This window comes from Aricia agestis, chromosome 18, assembly GCF_905147365.1.
Source record: "Aricia agestis chromosome 18, ilAriAges1.1, whole genome shotgun sequence".
NCBI lineage: Eukaryota > Metazoa > Arthropoda > Insecta > Lepidoptera > Lycaenidae > Aricia > Aricia agestis.
In genome coordinates this window covers 889,681-911,762 of record NC_056423.1, presented here as the reverse complement: position 1 = coordinate 911,762, position 22,082 = coordinate 889,681, and the positions used below count along the sequence as shown (strand labels likewise).

At 35.1% G+C, this 22,082-nt stretch overlaps 1 protein-coding gene and 1 long non-coding RNA gene across 3 annotated transcripts in view; one reads left to right on the top strand and one right to left on the bottom strand.

Moving 5' to 3' along the window:
* Positions 1-22,082, top strand: part of LOC121735804 — a 152,241-nt gene that overhangs the window by 20,923 nt on the left and 109,236 nt on the right. The window lies entirely within an intron of this gene.
* LOC121735806 lies at positions 614-21,907 on the bottom strand. Its single transcript, XR_006036913.1, has 3 exons — positions 21,742-21,907; positions 17,875-17,885; positions 614-626 (listed from the first exon to the last, which is right to left on the bottom strand). It is a non-coding gene; the product is annotated as an uncharacterized LOC121735806 (long non-coding RNA).

The window sequence follows — 22,082 nt, the reverse complement described above, 5'->3', positions numbered from 1 at the left end:
AATATATCATTCCCAAAGGCCGGGAACAGCTAGACTTCTATCACTTTATAAAAGCTGAAAGTTTTTTATGTATATTATGCACTCTCTGATAAGAACGACCAGCGACCATCGGGCTTGGGTCACGGTTACTTTAGGAGCTGGTATCGGGTCGTTTTAAGTTATAGATGTAAAGGACTTATTTAAAAAATGCGAGCCTATCTTTCTATCAGTTGCCTATTCAGTATTAAAACGTAGAACCGCTTTAGATGAAATTATAAATTTGGATACAGAATTTTAATAAGAAGAAGAAAAAAGTGCAAACGAAGCTAACGGGCAACATCTCTAATGAAAATAAAACAATTTTTCATCGCATCAATAAAGTATACAAAATTGTGTGTGATTTGAACATAATATTTGAACACAAAGTGGTTTTAACTCGGACATAACTCAACTCTTTTTGTTCACTAAACGTAATGCGCGTAAGGCCATTACACACTTTAAGGATTTGCGCCAGTTCATGCGATAAAACTTAAGCTATAAGTTTTTTAAAGTAACTTAGACACAGTCACAGACAAGACACAACTTTATACGTGGGAGAGTTATGCTTCGGCACGAATGGGCCGGCTCGACCGGAGAAATATCACGTTCTCACAGAAAACCGGCGTGAAACAGCGCTTGCGCTGTGTTTCGCCGAGTGAGTGAGTTTACCGGAGGCCCAATCCCCTATCCTATTCTTTTCCCTACCCTCCCCTATTCCCTTCCCTTCCCTCTCCTATTACCCTATTCCCTCTTAAAAGGCCGGCAACGCACTTGCAGCTCTTCTGATGCTGCGAGTGTCCACGGGCGACGGAAGTTGCTTTCCATCGGGTGACCCGTTTGCTCGTTTGCCCATCTATTTCATTAAAAAAAAGTCAATAGTATACTAATTACTAACATAGAGTTGTAATTAGTCCAAAAAATCGAAACAATATACTCATTACTCATGTAAAGTTTATAACTATAGCTTAGAATATTATTGTCTAGAATAATATAGGTTTAAATATATTATAAACTGTCACGAAAATAATAATTAATATCGTTCTAAATTCTCAACCCTATTAAAGTTGGTTTGTAAATTTTGGAAAACATACTTTCTAACGAAAAGAGTGATATTTTTCTGTCTTTTTATGAGGAAGAATTCGTTACACACCATCCCGTTGAGAGCTTCTTATGCCGGCTCTTCTCGTCAGGTTAGTTCCCGAACCGGTGGTAGGCCTCAGGTAGACGTTCTTAAAGCGTTGATTTTTAACCGACTTGAAAATAAAACATTTTTATTTATTTCTATATAGTATTAATCAACAAAGCCTGGGAACAAAACCGGTTCTTTCTAACTTGGCACCACTAAATGGCACACCTCCTTAGACCCTCCCATCGCCTTATTAAGATGATCGATCGTCATTGGTGTAATAATTAACACTCATCTGGTTATCATACCATATGTAGCGGTTAACACCACCAATAGAAGACAGGGACGTATATGGAGTGTTATGTAAAACCATGTATTTTCATAAAAGGCGTAGGTAATTATTGTGTAGTATTTTCTTATAGGTACTATTAGTACAGGTTCCCTAGAACATTTTTTGACTTGATTACTATTAAGCTAATTTTTCGTGAATAGCTTTATTTTGATAAGACAAACAACAATTTCCGCTGCGAAAATCCTCGAAAGTGGCGGTTCCGTTTTAGGGTTCTGTAATCAACAAGTCCTCGTTGACTACGGAACCCTAACAAGCTGATGTTTTTTATATTGATAGGTTATTATTTATGTAATTTAACAGTAGCATTGTCCTACAAATAGACCAATCCATATTTTAGGACCATCAAATCGAAATATTTAATCTTTTCTATCTCTGTTAGTCTACCACTTTCGAAAATTTTCATACGTTTGTAGATTATGTTGTAGTATAGTTAATAGGTACACGTTATTTTAAGATTTGTAGATAAAAATATTTGCTATATTTTAAATATTAGCTTTATGTTATATCTTCAGATGTGCACGAGCTTAATTGATGGAGCTATTTATATTAGGTCAAAGATGACTTGGTCTTATTGTAACGTTTTCTGAGGCATTCCGAAATTATGGACAGCTATTATGGTATGTATTTATCCTCTGTCCCCTTTTAAAGTACATCTACAAAGAAAAAATGTTTAAAAAAAGTGACAAATAAATTGCACAAAACGTGCTGTCATGTGCGAATTAATATGTGAATTGGCTGTGTTGGTATTTCATGATATTCATATGATAACCCGCCAAAAATTTGTATTTCTGTGTTGGTATCTTATGTCTAGTATGAAAAATAGATATTAACCGATTCTCAGACATACCCAATAAGCACAAAAAATTATATTCGACTAAATAACGCCCGCAACTCCGTCGCGTCAAAATTCGTTTATCGAGAAGGAACCGTTCATTTCTCCGGGTCAAAAAGTATTCTATGTCCTTTCCCGGGACTTAAAGTACCTGCATACAAAATTTCAACAAAATCGGTTCAGCGGCTTGGGCGGGAAGAGGTAACAGACAGACAGATACACTTTCGCATTTGTAATAACTAGAGATCGCCCAATGGTCGAAATTCGACCTTAGTTCCACCAATATTAGGACTACCTACTCCCTATATTTTGTAAAAAATATTGACTTTATCATATTTTTTTCAACTCTTGTCTCTGGGACTCAGCTGATCTCAGACTGGCCGTGTAAGCATTGTCTAATAGTATCTAAGATTCAATACAAAAAGCTATAATCCATTTTCAATTTGTCACCTTGTTGTCAACAGACTTCAACCATAAATAAAAGAGTATAATTCGTATGTATAGGCTTGTCACTCAAAAATCTGTCATTTTTCCTAGTGTGTACACTTGTAGTGTGTGTAATGTTTTATTTGTTAAAAAAATGTATGATAAAAGCATAATTTCAAGATAATATTAGCTCGATGCACTCCTTCACCATATAAACTATAACTGTGCAAAATTTCATTCACCTACGTTTCCCCATTTTTCGTCAAAAGGGTTACAAAGTTTTTGGCTCACGTATTAATATATAGATATAGGTATGGATTTTCACCTCATTTGGTTTACTAGCTTATCGAGATCCGTTGCATAGTTTAAAAGGTCCAAGCATACAAATGGACAGAAAAAATAAACTTTGCTTTATACTACACTAGTGGATGCCCGCAGCCCCGTTGCGCCAAAACTCGTTTATCGCGCGGGAACCGTACATTTTTTCGGGGAAAAAAGTATCCTATGTCCTTTCCGGGGACTCGAAGTATCTCCATACCAAAGAGCAAAATCGGTTTCGCGGTTTGGGCGAAAAGAGGTAACATACAGACAGACGGACAGACACTTTCGCAGACATAATATTACCCTCTATCGTATAGGTTTCAAAGGATCTTACAAAACAGGGAGACCAGGGTAGCATTCTACACTACGGGTTCCCTAAAAAGTCTGTTGTGTAATAACAAGGACAAGTTTAACGTCACGGACAATAGCGGAATATACAGCCTTTCTTGTGAAACATGTGGAGGTATATATATAGGTCAGACAGGGCGGAAATTTAAAACCAGGATAAAAGAACATATCACAGCTTGGAAAAGGAAAACAGAAAGATCTACATTTGCTGAGCATTTAAATAATAATGACCATAATTTTGAACCTGACAGGAATATTAAATACCTACATGTTTTACCCAAAAGCAAGAAAATGGACGCACTGGAAGCACTCGAAGTCAACAGACACAAAAAATATGGGAACTTGTTAAACGACCAAACATGCCTTTCAAATTCAATTTTATTAAGTACAGGATATTTAAACGATTATTACTTATACATTAATTTCAATTTACATTTCACCGCTAATTTAATTTATTGACATGATATTTATTTTTATATAATTTTATGGACATTATATTTTATTTATTGACATGATTTAATTTAGTTTAATTTATTTGACATTCATATAGATATTAATTTTTATAATTTTAATATTATGGACAATTCAATTAAATTATTGGTGATGTAATTAGACAATTGTATCGTCTTATTAAGTTTTATTATTGTTAGTTTGACATTGTTTATATTAATTTATTTGACATTTAATAATTTTTAGAGAAATTTTGTGACATAATTATTTTAATTTTAATAATTTTAGAAATGTAACAATTATTACTTAATTTTAGGCTCTGAAATCTGTATATGTGACATTACCAGCACAACGTTATTAATTTATCAATATAAAAAATGGGTAAATCCAACTAAATATTAATTTAACATTAGTAGAAAATAGTCTTATTTGGAATAAAAATTCTACCAAATTGTAAAAAGTACCACGATGCTGACAACCCTAATGTTTGTTTTGATAATATTTAATTTTTTAAAAGTACCGACGTTAAACTTACACCTGATGATGAATAATTTCGAAACCGGTCGTGTTATTTGTTAAAAGTTATAATAATATCTTAATATAGTGGAAAAAGTGCAAGAAAAGTGTGTTTTATTAGTGTACAACATGAATTTCCACCAAGAACCGACAGTACAATCAATTACATATGACATAATATTAGTATGGATAGTAATGGTAGAAGTTACTCTAAATTTTTTTTAACCCCTAAATCGACACACGTCACCACTTACGAAATCAATAAGCCGGTATCGAAGTGATCCAAATCCGAACACAAAGGAATGGTAATCCGACTAGTCGCTCATTAATCTTACACTTACAAATAATAGATGTCGCACGTGGGTTAAGCCGACTTTATTTTTTTTTGTATTCGAAAAACAATTTTTTTTGAGGTAGATGCCATAGGGCATAGATAATAAATATGTCGGACATTTTATATTAGAAATGTTAAAACGTATCTTATACCATGCCAATCAATTATTTAACACGTCTTTATACTTACTTTAATAATAATTTGTTTCATGCATATAAATGAAAATTCGTAATTTGGCACTTTCGACAGCCAATCTGAGGAATATTAAAAATATATTTACAAAACAAATCGTAAGTCTTGAAATCTCTAATGAAAAGTAATAATATTATGTATAATTATGAAAACATTACTGTTGCTGACCTTTAAATTAAAACTAAAATATCTAAAAACTTTGATTTCGACTTTTGCTCTTCTATTTTTAATAATTAAAACCTCATTCCTCTAAAATGTAAGTGACGAGAGTATCAACTGTCAGCACTGACAGTGACAGCGCCGCATGTGGTGACAGTGGGATGACAGCGGGGTGACAGCGGGCTGACAGGTGGATAAACTCGGACGCGTATGCTAATGAAGCAGATAATATGATTAAATTATATGTAAGTATCATCCTGTGTCTAATTTATTCATGAGAATGTCACAGCTACGTATGCATCAATATCCATACTAATAGTAGATAAGGTGTGTCTGTCTGTCTGTTACTTTCCAAACCCAAACCACTGAATCGGTTTGCCATCTTCATACAAATAATTTTTTATGTTTACAAGAGTACAAATCACGATAATTATAATGTTTCATCACTAACGAGTTTATGCTCATTTACAAATCTAAAACACAGCGGCGTCTCTGATACTGTGAGTGCGTAGATAGGAACGCAAATCAAATTAATGAATCTGCAGGTAGTTGAACAAATCCGACGAGTTTGACATCTGTCATCTCAGTCCACCCGTGACCACGGCCGCTGGAAAGCAGCCAGAACGTCGGAAATAACAAAAGCGCTTTGTGTCAAAATCGGTGAGCGATTAAGGGCTGATTTTTGAGTGGCAGTCTTCCACTGTGCGTTTTTCGCATATCTTTCTGCCGCGTACTGTAAAACTCTGGAACGAACTGTGACCAGCAGTATTTCCGGACCAATACGACCTGCAAACCTTCAAGAAGAGAGCGTAATCCCTATTAAAAGGCTGGCAACGCACCTGCAGCTCTTTTGATGTTGCGAGTGTCCGTGGGCGACGGTAGTTGCTTTACATCAGGTGACCCGTTTGCTCGTTTGCCCCCTTATTTTATAAAAAACTCAGTTGCAAAAAAACTCTTTTATCCGTACATTTACACCGTACAATTTTTTCGGGATGAAAGGTGTCGTATGCAAAGGACAACTTTCCCGGAACTCAAAGTATCTTCTCACCAAATATCAGCAAAATCGGTTCAGCGGTTTGGGCGTGAAGAGGTAACAGACAGACAGACAGACACACTTTCGCATTTAGAATATTGGTATGGACTATGGATGTATAACTTTGTAAAGTTCACCGGGACTTTAATCATTAGTTAATAATAAATAAATAAGTATATTGGTTCAGTATTGTTCAAGCCGGATGTAGTGCAGACCTTGACAGAGACGCTGGTATCGATGCTATCTGCGCCAATTAAATTATAAGACTATAAGTATTAAAGTATACTTAGTTGAAACTATAACAGTTAAAAGACATATAAATGTTATATTATGTACGAGCTTTTGCCCGCGGCTTCGCTCGCGTTAAGAGGTATTATTATATACAAACTTTCATTCCCTATTTGAACCCCTTGGAGTTTATTAAAATCCTTTCATAGCGGATGCCTACGTCATAACATCTACCTGCATGCCAAATTTCAGTCCGATCCGTCCCGTGGTTTGGACTGTGCGTTGATAGATCACTATGTCAATCAGTCAGTATATATATATATATATATATATATATATATATATATATATATATATATATATATATATATATATATATATATATATATATATATATATATAAAACTCAAAGGTATATATAGACTTTTGGACTTAAGATAACAGCATAATAAAACAGCACAGGCAAAATGCACAGTAAGCTTACAATGTGAAAAAATAATTGACGCTTACTCAAAATACTGTTTTAAATCGTTTGAATCCTAATGTAAATAAAAAACGGGAGTGTTGGCACAAGTGAATATGAAACTGCAGTATTAGGCATATATTTCTGATGCGTGGTAGAGAGGAAGATATAACTTTTTCTCTCAAGTCGAGCCGGTGTTCTATTCTTACAAATTTTAGATAGTACGTGTTCTGACTCAAATTTTTTTTTACAAATCCTAAAAAGTGCTCTACGCCGCGCCGCTAAAAAGGTTTTACTTCATAAAAATGTATCTAATTAAATTATAGCATATCGATTATGAAATATGGATATTACATCATCGATATAGATAATAATTAGCAGTGAGTGTTCATTACATATTCAAGAGTTTAGCCACGCTGTTATTTACAGCCTTGTCCTTGCAACACATAGGCTACAATACATAGGCCACTCTACTATGTGATTAATGGGGCGAACATATTATACTCATACATATTTATGGTCGTCATACAAACTGTATTGTTTTAAGCTATTATATTGATCTAGTATGTTACTGGCATTGAAAGATCCGTACTAATATTATAAATTCGAAAGTAGACGTCTGTTACCTCTTCACGCTTAAACCGTTGAACCGATTTTGATATTTGGTATTCAGATACTTTGAGCCCCGGGAAAGATATAGGAATTAGGATATTTTGAGAATTTTATTTAAAAGATTATGTAAAAATAGGAAAGGGAAAGCGGTAGTCCTTTGCTTCACTACATAGTAAGTACCAAGGGGGACTGGGGAATTTAAACATTTTAGGACCCCATAAAACTGATCAAGAAATATCACATGATTAGTGGATGGCCCCTTCAGAGGCCGCATAAAGCAAAATACAGGCAATATATAAATCAATTATGTCTGTTGAGTGATGCGTCAACAGCCACTAAACCCATTAATGTAAGCGCACTTTAATTCCATTTCTGCGCCTGTCAGCGTGATGGACAGAATTAGAATGTTGCCAACACAGATTTTAGAAGTAAGAGATATGTTATAGATCTTGTCACATGTCGCCAAATCCTGCCCATATGGGCACAAATTGTCAGTCGTATGTCAATCACTCCACGGCAAACACGTTTTCACTACGCCGTAAATTGCGAACAAAATGCTGACTTGTGCTATAATTACCTACAAAAATTGCAGCGATACTGTGAACTTCAAAAATAGCGGGATCACCTATCACAGCCAACTGTAATTTATACGACTTTTTAATTTAAAAATCAATTATTATTCTTCACGAAAAATATTCTTCACGAAAAATGTTCCGTAAACTATCAAACTAAGGCACTAGTGATGTGGTGTGATGCAGATTTTGGTATCGATATTTTTATCGACATTTTTTATGCGGTTGCGTTATTATCTACACTAATATTATAAAGCTGAAGAGTTTGTTTGTTTGAACGCGCTAATCTCAGGAACTACTAGTCCGATTTGAAATTTTGAAGTATTCTTTCAGAGTTAGATAGCTCATAGCCAAGAAACAGAGGAAAATCTATACTAATATTATAAATGCGAAAGTATCTCTGTCTGTCTCGCTTTCACGCCAAAACTACTGAACCGATTGTAATGAAATTTTGTACACAGATAGTCTAAAGCCTGAGAAAGGACGTAGGCTACTTTTTACTGGAAAAAGGGTTTGTAAGAGGGTGTTTATGTGTAAATTTGTTCAAATTAAGTTAGTTCCAAAACTCGTAACAGATGGCGCCAAGAGTCGCCTAGATCACGCTATCGCTTGCTCATATATATTTCTATATAAGAGGTGGTACCATGTTTGACTACGTTTTTCAAGTCTTTCGATTGTTATGCACTTTATTAAATAACTCACCTACCAACATAGATATCAGAAAGTAGAAACAACAGCATACCAATAATAAATACTAAATAGTTTATGGGTAAAGCTAAAGTTGTGTATGCAGCTAAGTTGTGTAAAACTATAATAAGCTTTAAAATTTGGTATAAAAAGTTTAATTTAAAAATAATAATATTATGTGCACACTACACGGCTGTTTTGGGTATTTTGATTTAAGGGGTACCAGAGTTTTAAAAAGCTTTTGACACCAATTTTGTTGACACTGCGCGCGGACGAAGTCGCGGGCAATAGCTAGTGTGGAATAAACGGGGAAAATTATTTGAAAGGACTTATTTCACGCACCATCCAATTTGTTTTTATGTTGTTTGGCATAAATAAAAAGTAGACCACATTATGTCATAGGCTATTTTTGTGGGCTCATTTGTCTTTGAAATTCCTAATTTACGGGGGTGAAGCCGCGCGGAAGGTCTAAATTTATTATAATTTATTATTATAAGTTTTATTTTATAGTCGAAAGAAGTGGTACTTAATGCTTACTCATATAATAACTTACAATAATTAGTGCATCTTTGAAGAATGATTACCTTCATCGCTTTTAGTCCTATTTCAGTTTTCCCAAAGACGCAAAATTCAAAGAGAAATGTATGAAAAAAATCGGCCAAGTGCGAGTTGGTCTCGCGCACGAAAGGTTCCTTATCATAATAGAGCAAAATTAGGCAAATAATGTTTTTGTACGAATCCTTAATTATTTAATTTATTTTAATTTTACTATTAATTGTTAAAGTATAAATACAATGGAGTATTTTGTACTTTTCAAGCAAAAAAATCACGCCTTAAATATTAAATTTAATTTGTTTTAGTATCTGTTATTTTATCGGTAACAGACATACACAATCTGTGAAAATTGCAGAAGAGTAGCGGTTATTGAGATATACAGCCGAGACAGACAATAAGACATTGAAGTCTTAGGAATAGGGTTCCTTTTTTCCTTCTTAAAGATATTCAAAAAATAATAAGCGGGGGATGTTACTACATCGCTATAGAAGCCAAAACTGTGGCTAGTTTTTTGTGTCTGTCTGTCTGTCTGTATGTTTGTTCCAGCATCACACGAAAACTACTGATCCGATTTGAATGCGGTTTTCGCAGACATATTTGTATTTTTCCAACTTAGCATCTGGTTATATAATATTATGAATGTTTATCTATTGCCCAGTTACGATTTTGCCAAACAGCTGATTATTTTGCCGAATTGAGTTGGTCCCATAGTAAAAGTTTTCTACGTGCTTGTATTTATAGCAATATTTGACCGGTCCAATGTATAACACTTGTATACTGTATTCCATTTCAATGCTAGGAACATCTACGCGACCGGTAATGAAAATGTCACGACGTTTACAATCAGGTGTCTCGCAGCCCGTTTTCTCACGAGTGGGACGATAAATAACATAGGCTATAAACAGTCGGAACTACTGTAGCAGCCAATAACGTAGTTGAAATATTGAGGTCGGGAGTCAAACCCCGTAGGCCGTAGGTGATTACAATATTCTGTTTTAAATCTCGTATGGAGATATTGTAAATTGAAACATCATCATATTACATCCATACTAAAATTATAAATGCGAAAGTGTGTCTGTCTGTCTGTCTTAATACTACTCTGGCAAAACAATACAATAATAGGTATTTTGTAGAAGTTAACTTTTTTGCTAATGTTTAAATCGAACTGATTTTATTTACTACGTAAGTAAGTAAGTAAATTTAATATAGTTAGCTTGTAAGCTAACTATATTAAATTAATTAAATATAGTAAGCTTGTAAGTAAGTAAATTTATTATAGTTAGCTGTAAGCCACCCAAATATGATAAAATAAAATAAAAAGATCCTCCTCCCTTTTGGAAGTTGGTTAAAAATATACTATAGAGCAGGGGTCACCAAATGGTGGACCACGGTCCGCATCCGGACCGCCGACCCATTGTGTGCGGACCGAGCATGTTCGAAGATGATCTTCGTTCATCTTAGGACTTCAACATCTCCAGGATTTAATGTCAATATCTATAGCTTCTTTTTACTTCTTCAAACTTCAGAGTGATAATTAGCTACAAAAAATGGTTACTTTTCTCATTGAAATCTAAAAAATACCTTTATAATTTCCGTAATTACTTACCTTTGTTTAATATTTTTTTATATAAAATGTGTGGACCGCGAAGGTCTTCATCATCATCATCATGTCTTAAAACGGACCCCGAGCGAAACTACCTGCTATTGAGTATAGTAATTAATCACAGATTACTAAAATATATTTTCGACGTGTTACGGGGTGAGAGAGCAGTTGTACCGTAAAGTTAATATACCTAGCGGAATAGAGAAACAAAAGCCTGAGCAAGCGAGATGTCACTATCAGTAACACTGCGTGGTAAAAAGAGACCTGTGATACATGACAGCAGAACCAATTTTTCTTTCATCTGTTTGACGTCCAGTCGGCACATCTTTCTTAGAGATTAAATTGTTAACGTACCCAACGTTAACAATTTAATCTCTAAGAAAGATGCTCATGTAAGTGTATACGTAAACAAATTTTTAGACACAGATGTAAATCAATTTCGGTTTCGTTTGACAGCTCGATATTGTTGCTCCGCTAGGTATATTAACTTTACACACACAGATTTTTCTGATAATCTAAAGTATACATTTAGTGCTAGTGACATTGATGAAACCACAAACATGTCATTCCAATCGCCACCTCAAGGATTCTGCTCATCATCAGACGAGGTCAGATGTAACTACTTTAAAAGCATTCATTTTTTATGCGGCAGGTTTGAAGATAAGAGCGATTTTGATAAGATTCAGTGTGTATTGTTTGTTATATTATGAAGGTTTTTAGTTTATAGTTGTTTTGTCACGGTTCATAGGAATCGTAAATTTAACCTTTATCCAATCAGCATACTATTGTGGGTATGAGTGCGTGGCGGCCAAAGGAAGATCTTCCGACCGAGCGAGGTGTTATGCTTGGTCAGGCCGGAGCCCACGTAATACATTTCAGCTGTCGTATACATATATATCGACGCGCTCAGAAAACTTCGATATCGCGATGCAGGAATGTTAGGCGAATTGTGGGTACCGCCACATCTCTCCCCCCCCGAAGACCGGAGGTCGAATCTTGAAGTCTAGTCGCTTCAGGCGCCACTCGCCAGTGCCAGAGAGTTCCAGTGAGTCGGAACTGTAAGCTGCTGCACGGGATCCAGTGAGTCGGATAGCTGCCGTGCGGGGCCGATGCTACGTGCTGACCAGAAGAGATGTGCTCTGCTTGCTGACCGGTCGGTGTAGTGAGAAAGTCCGATGATGCCGATGCGGAGTCGCCCAGGCCGCGGTACATTGCGGTTAATGGACGAGGTACCCGATGAGGCGATATGCTGGCTGGCGCGGTGCGGAGGGGCGGGGAGTGATGATGATGAAGGAGGCGTGTTCTGTCGAGGGTCACCAATGTGGGAATAAGCGTGGTCACCACAAAGCGACCGAGTGAGGTGTTATGCTCGGTCAGGCCGGAGCCCACGTGATACATTAATCCAGCTGTCGTATACCGACACGCTCAGAAAACTTGGATAGCGCGATGCAGGAATGTTAGGCGAATTGTGGGTACCCCACACTATTTTGAATTGTACAGTGCGGACGACATTTTTTATCAACTTATACGCAATAATTATAACTCGCATACGTCTAGTCGCACCCACAGAAACACCGAGCCTAAGTCTGGCAACGCTGCACCGACCGTTTAGAGTGGGTGATATTAGGATTATTTTCGTTACGGAATCAAAGTCCTCGATAAAAGCTATGCAGTAGCTTTAAAATATAATTAGATAATAGCTTCTCCTTATAGTGTTTGATATGTACTGTCAGAAAAAATGATTTACAGGTAGATTGTGGTTCTACGTAATTTAGTCGAGTAACGTCAAACCCAGCCTACATAATATTATCAAGAAACTTATCAAATCAAATTGACGTAACCAACCCAAATAACGTGCGATCAGCCTTAAAAATGTATATCTCTAAATGGTACATCTTCACATAGTATATTATTCTTTGATAACAGATTGTGTACGATTAAAACCATAACACCATAAACCACGGTCATCCCAACAAATAAATAAACTAAGATTTATTTAAATTGCATCAAATGAGCGTGAAAAACAATTACGCCGCGATCGGCAACCGCTAAACAACGGTTAACTGACAGCTAATTTTAATCCGCGATTAAGGACTAGACTTGTCAGGGCTACGCTTATAATGAGCGAGGATTCTTTATAGCTCCGCCTGAGAAATTGATTCACAAATAAAACATGAGGTTATTTATGACTGATTTTTAATTAATCATTGATTAGCTTTGTTTTGTTTTTGTGCAACCTGACATTGTACGTGCGAGAGGAGAGTGAATTAAATTCTGTAATTAAAAGTAGCCTAACCTTTTTCGCTATCTGCTCTATATGTGCCAAATTTCACTTAAACAGGTTTAGTGGTTTTCAGTTTCAACGCAAGGAAACAAACGGATCTTTCCTATTTATAATCTTATTAATATAACATTATGGGATATCGCAGACGGCGCACTTTTTGTGTGATCGAGTCTGCGGCGCACATACAATCTGCATGGCTGCGTCATGCCGACTGTATGTGCGCCGCAGACTCGATCACACAAAAAGTGTGCCGTCTGCGATCTCCCTATGAGAGTTCAAAGTGCTTACAAAAAAAGCCTTGTTTCTTAATCTTAACTAAAGCCTAGCCCACTTTACTTAAGGGTCTTACATTGCAATCTGACGCAGCTATGCAATGCGATGCTTTTCTACATGAACCATTGAAATCTGATTGTTTTTTTTATTTACTACACAAAAATATACACATAAAATTGACGAACACGCCGCTTGCGGTGTCAGTTTGTCTATTCTGAAATTACCACAGCCGAACAAAGAACCTACAATTTTTAAGTTGGTTAAAAATGCATCGCAATACCTCGCGACGTTCCAATGTTCCATTAAAATCTGTCAAATCCATACAAATTAATTAGAAATGCATCTACGCGTCGCGTTGCGGTCTGAATTGACCCTTAAACCACAATTTTCCTAACCAGACTCGAACTTGTGAACTATCAAACCGGTCTTATTTGTTCAAGCTGTAATAACAATTTTATCAGAGTGAGTAATGATCTGACTTGACACTTTGAGGACCGGGGTCAAACCATTAGCAGGCAATTAACTCTGAAGTTTGACAACCGCTGGCTTTGATTTTTGGGGTTCCGTACCCAAAGGATGAAAGCGGAATGTAACTAAGACTTTGATGTCCGTCCGTTCGTCTGTATGTAAAGAACCGTGATTGTAAGTTTCCATTTTCAAATTATGTATTGCTGCTGCCGATATAACTGCTATTACAAAAATAAAATAAACTGTTAAGGGTGGTTCCCATACAAAACGCAATTTTTGCCTATTGGTGCCCGATGAATTATAATATACTATTATATAATATATTTATTGATAAAAGGTACGGACACCTGCGTTTTGCAACGCGCACTTTCAATTCTAAAACTAAGATGTTTTTTTCAACTTCGACACTAAAATTACGATATATCTTGGCTAAAAGCCCAGGTTGTTTCTGTAAGCACTACTTTTTAATACTCATTGACGTTAGGTACTATGTATTTAAACAAACTCTACAAAAAATGTCGTTAGGGTCAGTGTCCACCCTTACAATGGCGCCTCATTAGTGCATCACTAATTATGGTCTCACGACACTCTTTATTCGCTACCGTCAGACGTGTGGTGGGTGCTTAATTAGGAGTCAGTAGGACACTGGGTAAAACTGATAGGTTACTGATAGGAGGTAAAATATTAGGTATGATGAATTTTACCGATAAAAGAGTGGTTTTGGAGTTATTTTTAAATCGGAAGTAATAGCCGGATACGATTTTTAAGACAGTCAAATGAATAAAACTTTATCTTTATTAAAGGATAAAAGAACACTTATTTGACATGAACATTAAGTAAAATGGGTTTAACTTTTAAAATAAGCCGACCAATAAGATAGAGGACATAGTCGTTATATATTTTATCCAAGCACAAAGCAAGCTTTTGTTGCAAAGTATAATTTTTTTTACAATAACGCCATCTTTCTAATTAAAGAGCATAAATTAATTATATATAGCTAATTTACTTTGCTCTCAATTTTAAGTACACTCTTTCTGCTGCCCTGAGGGGGGGAGCACCAACTAACTTTAACTATAACTTTAACCATAACAAAATGTCAAATGAACTGTCAAATTCCTAGTAAAAGTCCATAATGGACGCCATATTTGACGATAACCTTAACCTTAACTATAACTACGCCTCTGGTGCAATCCACCCTTATATACATGTAATGATTATAACTTTAACTTTATTTATTTTTTGCCATAAGCTCCCTACATTTTCTTTCAAACTCTTCATTAAATTAAGCTTTAAAACTCTCAAATGTTAGAACCACAGATCACTGTCATTTTAATATAATATAATCCAAATACCACACCCACGCCATGGCGTGATGGACCACAATTAATTAAAATTCATAATATTATGCGTGCGAAAAATCTAAATAATAAAATAACAAAAAAAGGATATGGACGAACAGTCCATAAACGGCCCCAATTTTATAATTAAAAAAAAAATACCGCGCCCATTTTACCCCACAAGTCACAACAAAAAACACACACACACACACTCAATATATACGCCATATTGTGATATGATTACACCCCTACAGGCTACAACACAAAACCGCGGGAAACACACACCAACACACATATTTACCCAACATGGCACTAACTGCGCCAAGTTAGTGTGATATGGGGAATTGGCGCCTCGAGCGACCGCACTGAGGGGGGGACTGACCGATCGTTACCTATCATAACTGACTCTAACTATCCCCTGGTATGTGTTTCATCATCATCATTTATGGTGCCTTGCGGCCTAAAATCTAATATTATTGACGAAATTTCGTATGTAAATTCTTTGAATATGGGGTAAAAACATTGGACAGTTTTCGTTCCGAAAAATGCACTGTGTGATGTAAACATGATAAACTTTGGTTTGTAAATGAATTGCCTAAAAATATCTGTATTTGTAAATTAATTGCACAGATACCATTAATTTTTTTCACAGATGAAAATTAGGTCATGTTAGAGCCTTCGTAGAATATATTGTTCATTAATAAAAGCATGCCACTTTGACATACTAATTAATAATATTTATGTATGTCTCATTATTCAGTTCCTTTGCGACTAGTTTAGTAAGTAAGTACTATCAGATGGGTACCTACGTAGTTTGTTCGCGTTACGTCAAACCCAGTTGACAAAATACAATTAACATTGAATTTTTGTTCTATCAACTGTCTAGGAATCAATTTCCTCGATGGTACATAACGAAACCTACACACTATATTATAAAATAATATCAACAATACAACTCGGAATAGTAATTATATGATAATACAAAAGTAACACCATAATAGACTGTACCATAGCTGACTCTACCATGGCTATAGTTGAATTTATAGAGAACATAGAGATAGTCCATACGCGGCAATACGACCATGTACCGATATGCGGTTACCATGGAAATGTAGAGTTGTTGTGGTGTAAGGGTAGAGATTACGCGATCTACATAAGGTACCCGGCGAACGTTATTTTGCCATATGTGTTGTACTTTTGTCATTCATGTATTGTAGGTATTATACTTCCACTTGATTAACTCCATTAAAAAAAAAACATAAATATCTTTGAAGAAGCGACTCTGTTAGTATTATACAGTGTGTTAGTGTAAACACCGTTATCCTTGAAACTATCAAATGAGCCCGTCAAAATGAACAACTTTTTCTATGAGAACAATTATGCTGGGAACTCAAAAAAAAAATGCCCGGATCGGCAATTTGTATGGGTATGAAGACGGATTTTTTTTAATTCCCAACATTGTTCTTATAGAAAAAGTTGTTCATTTTCACGGGCTCATTTAATGGTTTCAAGGATAATGGTGTTTACACTAACGTCTTGTATATTTTATAGGTATCACTGTAATGAAATGTAGTCTAAATGGATGCCGAGATGAATAAGTAACTTGGCGGCAAGCACGTAGATTTCAAGCAAAAGCAAAAAATATAAAATCACACCAAGCGCTGAGCAAGCACGTAAATGCTTGACTCAAGCAAACAATTGTAAACGGTCTATATGTTTGAAGCAAGCAAAAATGTACGTGCTTGCCGCCAAGCTGCTTGTTCATCTCGGAAACCCTTTAATCACTAGAAAGACAAGAAAATTAGCACCAAAAATGAAATATTTGCAAAATTATCATTTTCTCTGAAGGTCTGGCAACTTCACCTCTTCTTTTCTTATTTCTTTCTTAATTAAAAAAAGCTTAACAGCAGTAAACAGCCACACTTGTCTATCTTATATCTTTAAAGGAGGAAGGACATCCAGGTATGTCTTATTAAATCAAAATCAAATCAAATCAAATCATTTAATTCAGGCATCAGAGGCCCATATAACAAATACCTTACATCTAACATACATATAATTATATAATAAATAACTTAAAACTAACATACATAATTTATATATACTTAAAAACTAACACTGTCACATTTTGCCGGCGACGTGACTCGCTTCGTTCCGGAGTCTCCCCCGGAACCTCCGATAGACTACATCCATCGGCCAGAACTCCGGCGCCTCGAAAGTCGACAGAAGATTCGTCGGTACTCTCACCACAAAGGCTTGTACCATAGACAAGTTGATATTAGAAAATTGTCTGAATTATTGGCTATATCGTGGGAAACGGGAGAAGTTAACAAGGACTATTTGAACTTCAAACATCGCCTTAGCCAGGGTAATATAAACATGAACCTAGTTGTGGACTGTGGTTATGTTACCTAGATGACGCCCGTAATTCCGTTACGTCAAAACTGGTTGATCGCGCGTGAACCGTACATTTTTCCGGGATGAAAAGTATCTTATGTCCTTTCCAAGGACTCATAGTATCTCCGTAGCAAATTTCAGCAAAATTGGTTCAGCGGTTTGGGCGTGAAGAGGTGATAGACAGACACACTTTCGCATTTGTAATATTAGGTATGGATCGCATCCGTGTAGTGTTGACGAGGGCATGGGGTGGTTTTAGTCGGTAAACCTCTGCGGAGGGAGTCTGACATATCCCTGCCCTTTCCCCCGAGAGGGCGGGGGATGCGTAATGCTTAAAAAAAAAAGGTATAGATTGCATAAACTGACCTAGCAAACGATGGCCATAATATTGCCCAAATGTTAAAAATACCTATAGAAACCGTACATTTTTCTATGGTAAAAAGTAGGTTGTCCTTAGGTTTCTGTTTGTGCAAAAAAATCCTAATATTTTTTTTCAATTTCTCCTAATAGATGCAAAGAATCGAACCTTTTTTCTTTATTATAAGTACATATTAATGTACGTCGTTGTACAGTAGTTGTTGTGCAGTCAGTTGGTTTAATACTCGTAAATTGTTTTTAATCTACGTTCACGCATAGCGAATTAATAAAAATATATATGGAAGCAACTTGGGAACAAACACTGAAAAAATATTAAGATAATAAAGAATTTTTAAATAAGAAACATTTTTGTTAAGAAGGTAGCGTATGATCAAAAGATAATAATATAATAAAATCATAATTTTAAATAATTGTAGGAATTTGTCATTATATTTTCTGAGAACTGTACTTGACTCATGTTTATATAAGTCATTGATTCATGCTAATTCATTAAAAAATATTATTAATCTCTATAATATAATTAGACACATAGTATTTTTAATATGACAAATTATTTTACTAAGTGGATTCAATGTAACTGTTTTGTTACAATGATTAATTTTGGCAATGAGGAAAACAGTTTTTTTATATTTTTAAACTTGGAATCCATACTTATATTATTATAAAATTGAATGACAAAAACACTTACGTTCTTATCTATCTATTACGTCTTCATGCCCAAACCACTGAACCGATTTTGCTGTTTGGTATACTTGAGTCCTGGGAAAGGATATATACGTATTTTATAATAATTGTGTGTGTTAAAACAATAATTGTAATACACGTGCGAACATTAGGCTTTAAAATTCTAAACTAATGAATTTTAATGTTATCTCACACGTGCAGAAGATTTTGGAAATTTTCTCTCTATAGGTACCTAAGAAAGTTAAAAGAACAATAGTTTAAAAAATAACTATGGTAAATAAAAAGCATGTAAAGTGAACTCTACAAATATAGAGCCTTATCAATCAATCAAATAATAAAAAAAAAAAACAAAAAACAACAAAAATCCAGTACTCTACATTAAACAATTTAAACACATGTAGAGCTCACACGCCGGCTTTTCGCGTGGCCCATTATTATTAGCTGATAAGAACCAACAATGATATCGCTTAATTAGCGTCATTATATTTTGTCATACTATTATATACAGGGTGTAACAAAAATAAGTGATAATACTTTTGGGTGGGTACGTGTTCCTTGTAGAGAGTTCATTGTGAAAGTAGCAGCGCTGAAAGACGAAAAATATTTTTCACTTTTGTATGGGCAAGGGCCCGAGCGTCACGAGTTTCCCCATACAAAAGTGAAAAAAAATTTTGGTCTTTCAGCGCTGCTACTTTCACAGTGAACTCTCTACAAGGAACACGTACACACCCTAAAGTATTATCACTTGTTTTTGTTACATTCTGTATAAAGGATATTTTTAGCATTTTTATCAAGTACCTATGAAAACACCTAATATTAAAAAATCTAAGAAGTAACGGAATATAAAATAAATCAATGTAAATTTTATTAAATTAAAAAAAACTGAAAGAACAATTCAGTACTCTACATTGTCTCAAACCATTTAAAAAATTTAGAGCCCACACACGCCGGCTATCCCACAAAAAATCAAATGTAAAAGAAAAATCAATGTAATATTGATTTTTCTTATTAAATAAAAAAAAACATAAAACACATGAAAAATCCAGTACTCTACATTAAACAATTTAAACAAATGTAGAGCTCACACACGCCGGCTTTCCCAAAAAAAAAACAAATGTAAAAAAATCAATACATAATCTTATTTAAATAAAAAAAACATAAAACACAACAAAAATCCAGTACTCTACATTAAACAATTTAAACAAATGTAGAGCTCACACACGCCGGCTTTCCCACAAAAACGCGAAATTGCTCTCTCAGGATAGCACATCGCGTGGCCCATTATTAGCTAATAAGAACCAACAAATACATCGCTTGATTGATCCCTTTCAACTCCTGACGTGGGAACCCGCGGGTACAGTTATTTCAGAACCTGATTTTTGCCTCGAATGTTTTCCCGTATTGTACGCGAGCATTGTTTTTAAGAATGTATTTTATGCTAAAAATGCGGTAAATTTTATTGTTATTGAGTATGGAATTTTGGTAAATGTATTATAATATAAAAGTAAAAAAATAAATAAAATGATGCAAAAATAAAATAAAATAAATAAAGTCTCTACAATTAATTTTCAGCTCAACGTTCTTTATGAAAGCTTCGCACGCGTTGATGTCTTTTGTTACAAAATTTGCTTTAACTGTAGTTTTAGGGATATTTTTGCTATTTTATGGAATAAACATACATTAAAGTAAGTTTTAAGCAGTAGAGTATAAAAAAACAAAGATTTTCCAAGTATACAAAGAAATCTTCGAAGAAAAGTTTCTGTGTGATAATGGCCCTTTTCTAACAATGATAAATTACCGTATGACTCATACCATCTATCCCTTCGTATGCTACTGGGGTCAGAGGTCAGAGGTCACGTCAAGGACGAAGGTCATATAACTCACGGTGAGGTCAAGTGTTTGTAATTTTGAAGCTATTTTAAACTTCGAATTTGAATAAAATAATTATTATTATTATTGCATCCTCAGTCTGTCTTCGCAAAAATGCTTGGTTTACTTTATTTGTGTTAAGTTAAGAGTCCAATACTTAACTCCTATTAGCTAGGACTAACTTTGGTACCTAGCTACAAAGACATAGTCATTATAGAATGCTTAGGAATACCAGAGTTATGCTATATTATGTTTTGGGAGTTTTTAAATGCTTACCAAAATTCGAAAATTACACTTCATGGATTATTTAACTATTAGTTTACTATTGTTTTAGTATTATTTACTTAACTATTTTATTGACTATACAGTTACTAGTTTCGCCTTCGTGGTCTAGTGGTATAGAGCGCGGCTCTTGACTCGGAGGTCGTGGGTTCGATTCCCGCGTTGGAAACATGTTATTTCCATGTTTGGTTAGGACAATGAAGGCTGATCACCTGATTGTCTGACAAGTTAGATGATCCATGCGTCGGATGGGCATGTTTTTACATGCCGGTCCTGCGCCTGATGTCTCGCCAGTCGTGTCGGTCTTCCGTCCCACTGGGTTATGAGAGTAAAGGAATAGAGAGTACTCTTGTGTACTGCGCACACACTGGGCACTATAAAATTACTCCTGCGTAGCTGGTCTGGTTTCAATAAATCGGCCACCGTCACCGAAACCGGTGTGGGAGCTATTATTATTATTAGTTACTAGTTTTGCTAGTTTCATGAGAGCAAAAATTCTCATAGAATTTTCCGGGATAAAAATTATCTTAAACGCGCAGATAGATATCACAAGACACACTTTCATGATAAAAATATGAATAGAAGATATCTTATTTGATAATAAGTACATTTACAACCTATGAATGTTATATTTTAATGAACATTTGAACATAATGAATAGTTAATTGCTCATATCAAGTGGCTGACAACATAATATACCTGACAAGGAGGTCATGAGCTATAAACAGTTGTCAAACTCATAACTACTCTTTGATGGACTGTCAGTTAGAAGATAATTTTCAGTGGTTGTAGCCACTGATGGTAGATTGACTATAGTCCAAGCTGGAGATGTGTCACTAAGATATTTGATATGAAGATAAATAATGTATAATTAAAAGTAAATTGTATGATACTTTCTATACAGTGTGTGTGTGTGTGTTCCTTACAAATCACACAAAAAACCCATACAAAGCGGGAGACAACACAAAGTTGCAATGACCGAAAGTCAGAGAACTTAAGGGGGAGCACCACGGAAATAAGGCTAATAATAATTGTGACTCCTAAGCTGAAGCTAAGTTAATATTGGAGTTTATTGTGTTTGACTGTCGCCAATAATAATTGTGACAAAAACGCTTTAAGGCACGTTAAACTTTGTATATTGATTTATAATTACAAAAACTTTTTATTTTTTTTAATTAAGTCCCACTGTGTATAAAGAGGTTAAAAACGTTTTATCCCTATCCCACACGTTAGAAAAGTAGGTTGACAGAAAAGGACAAAAATATTATCTAACTTATTCTGTC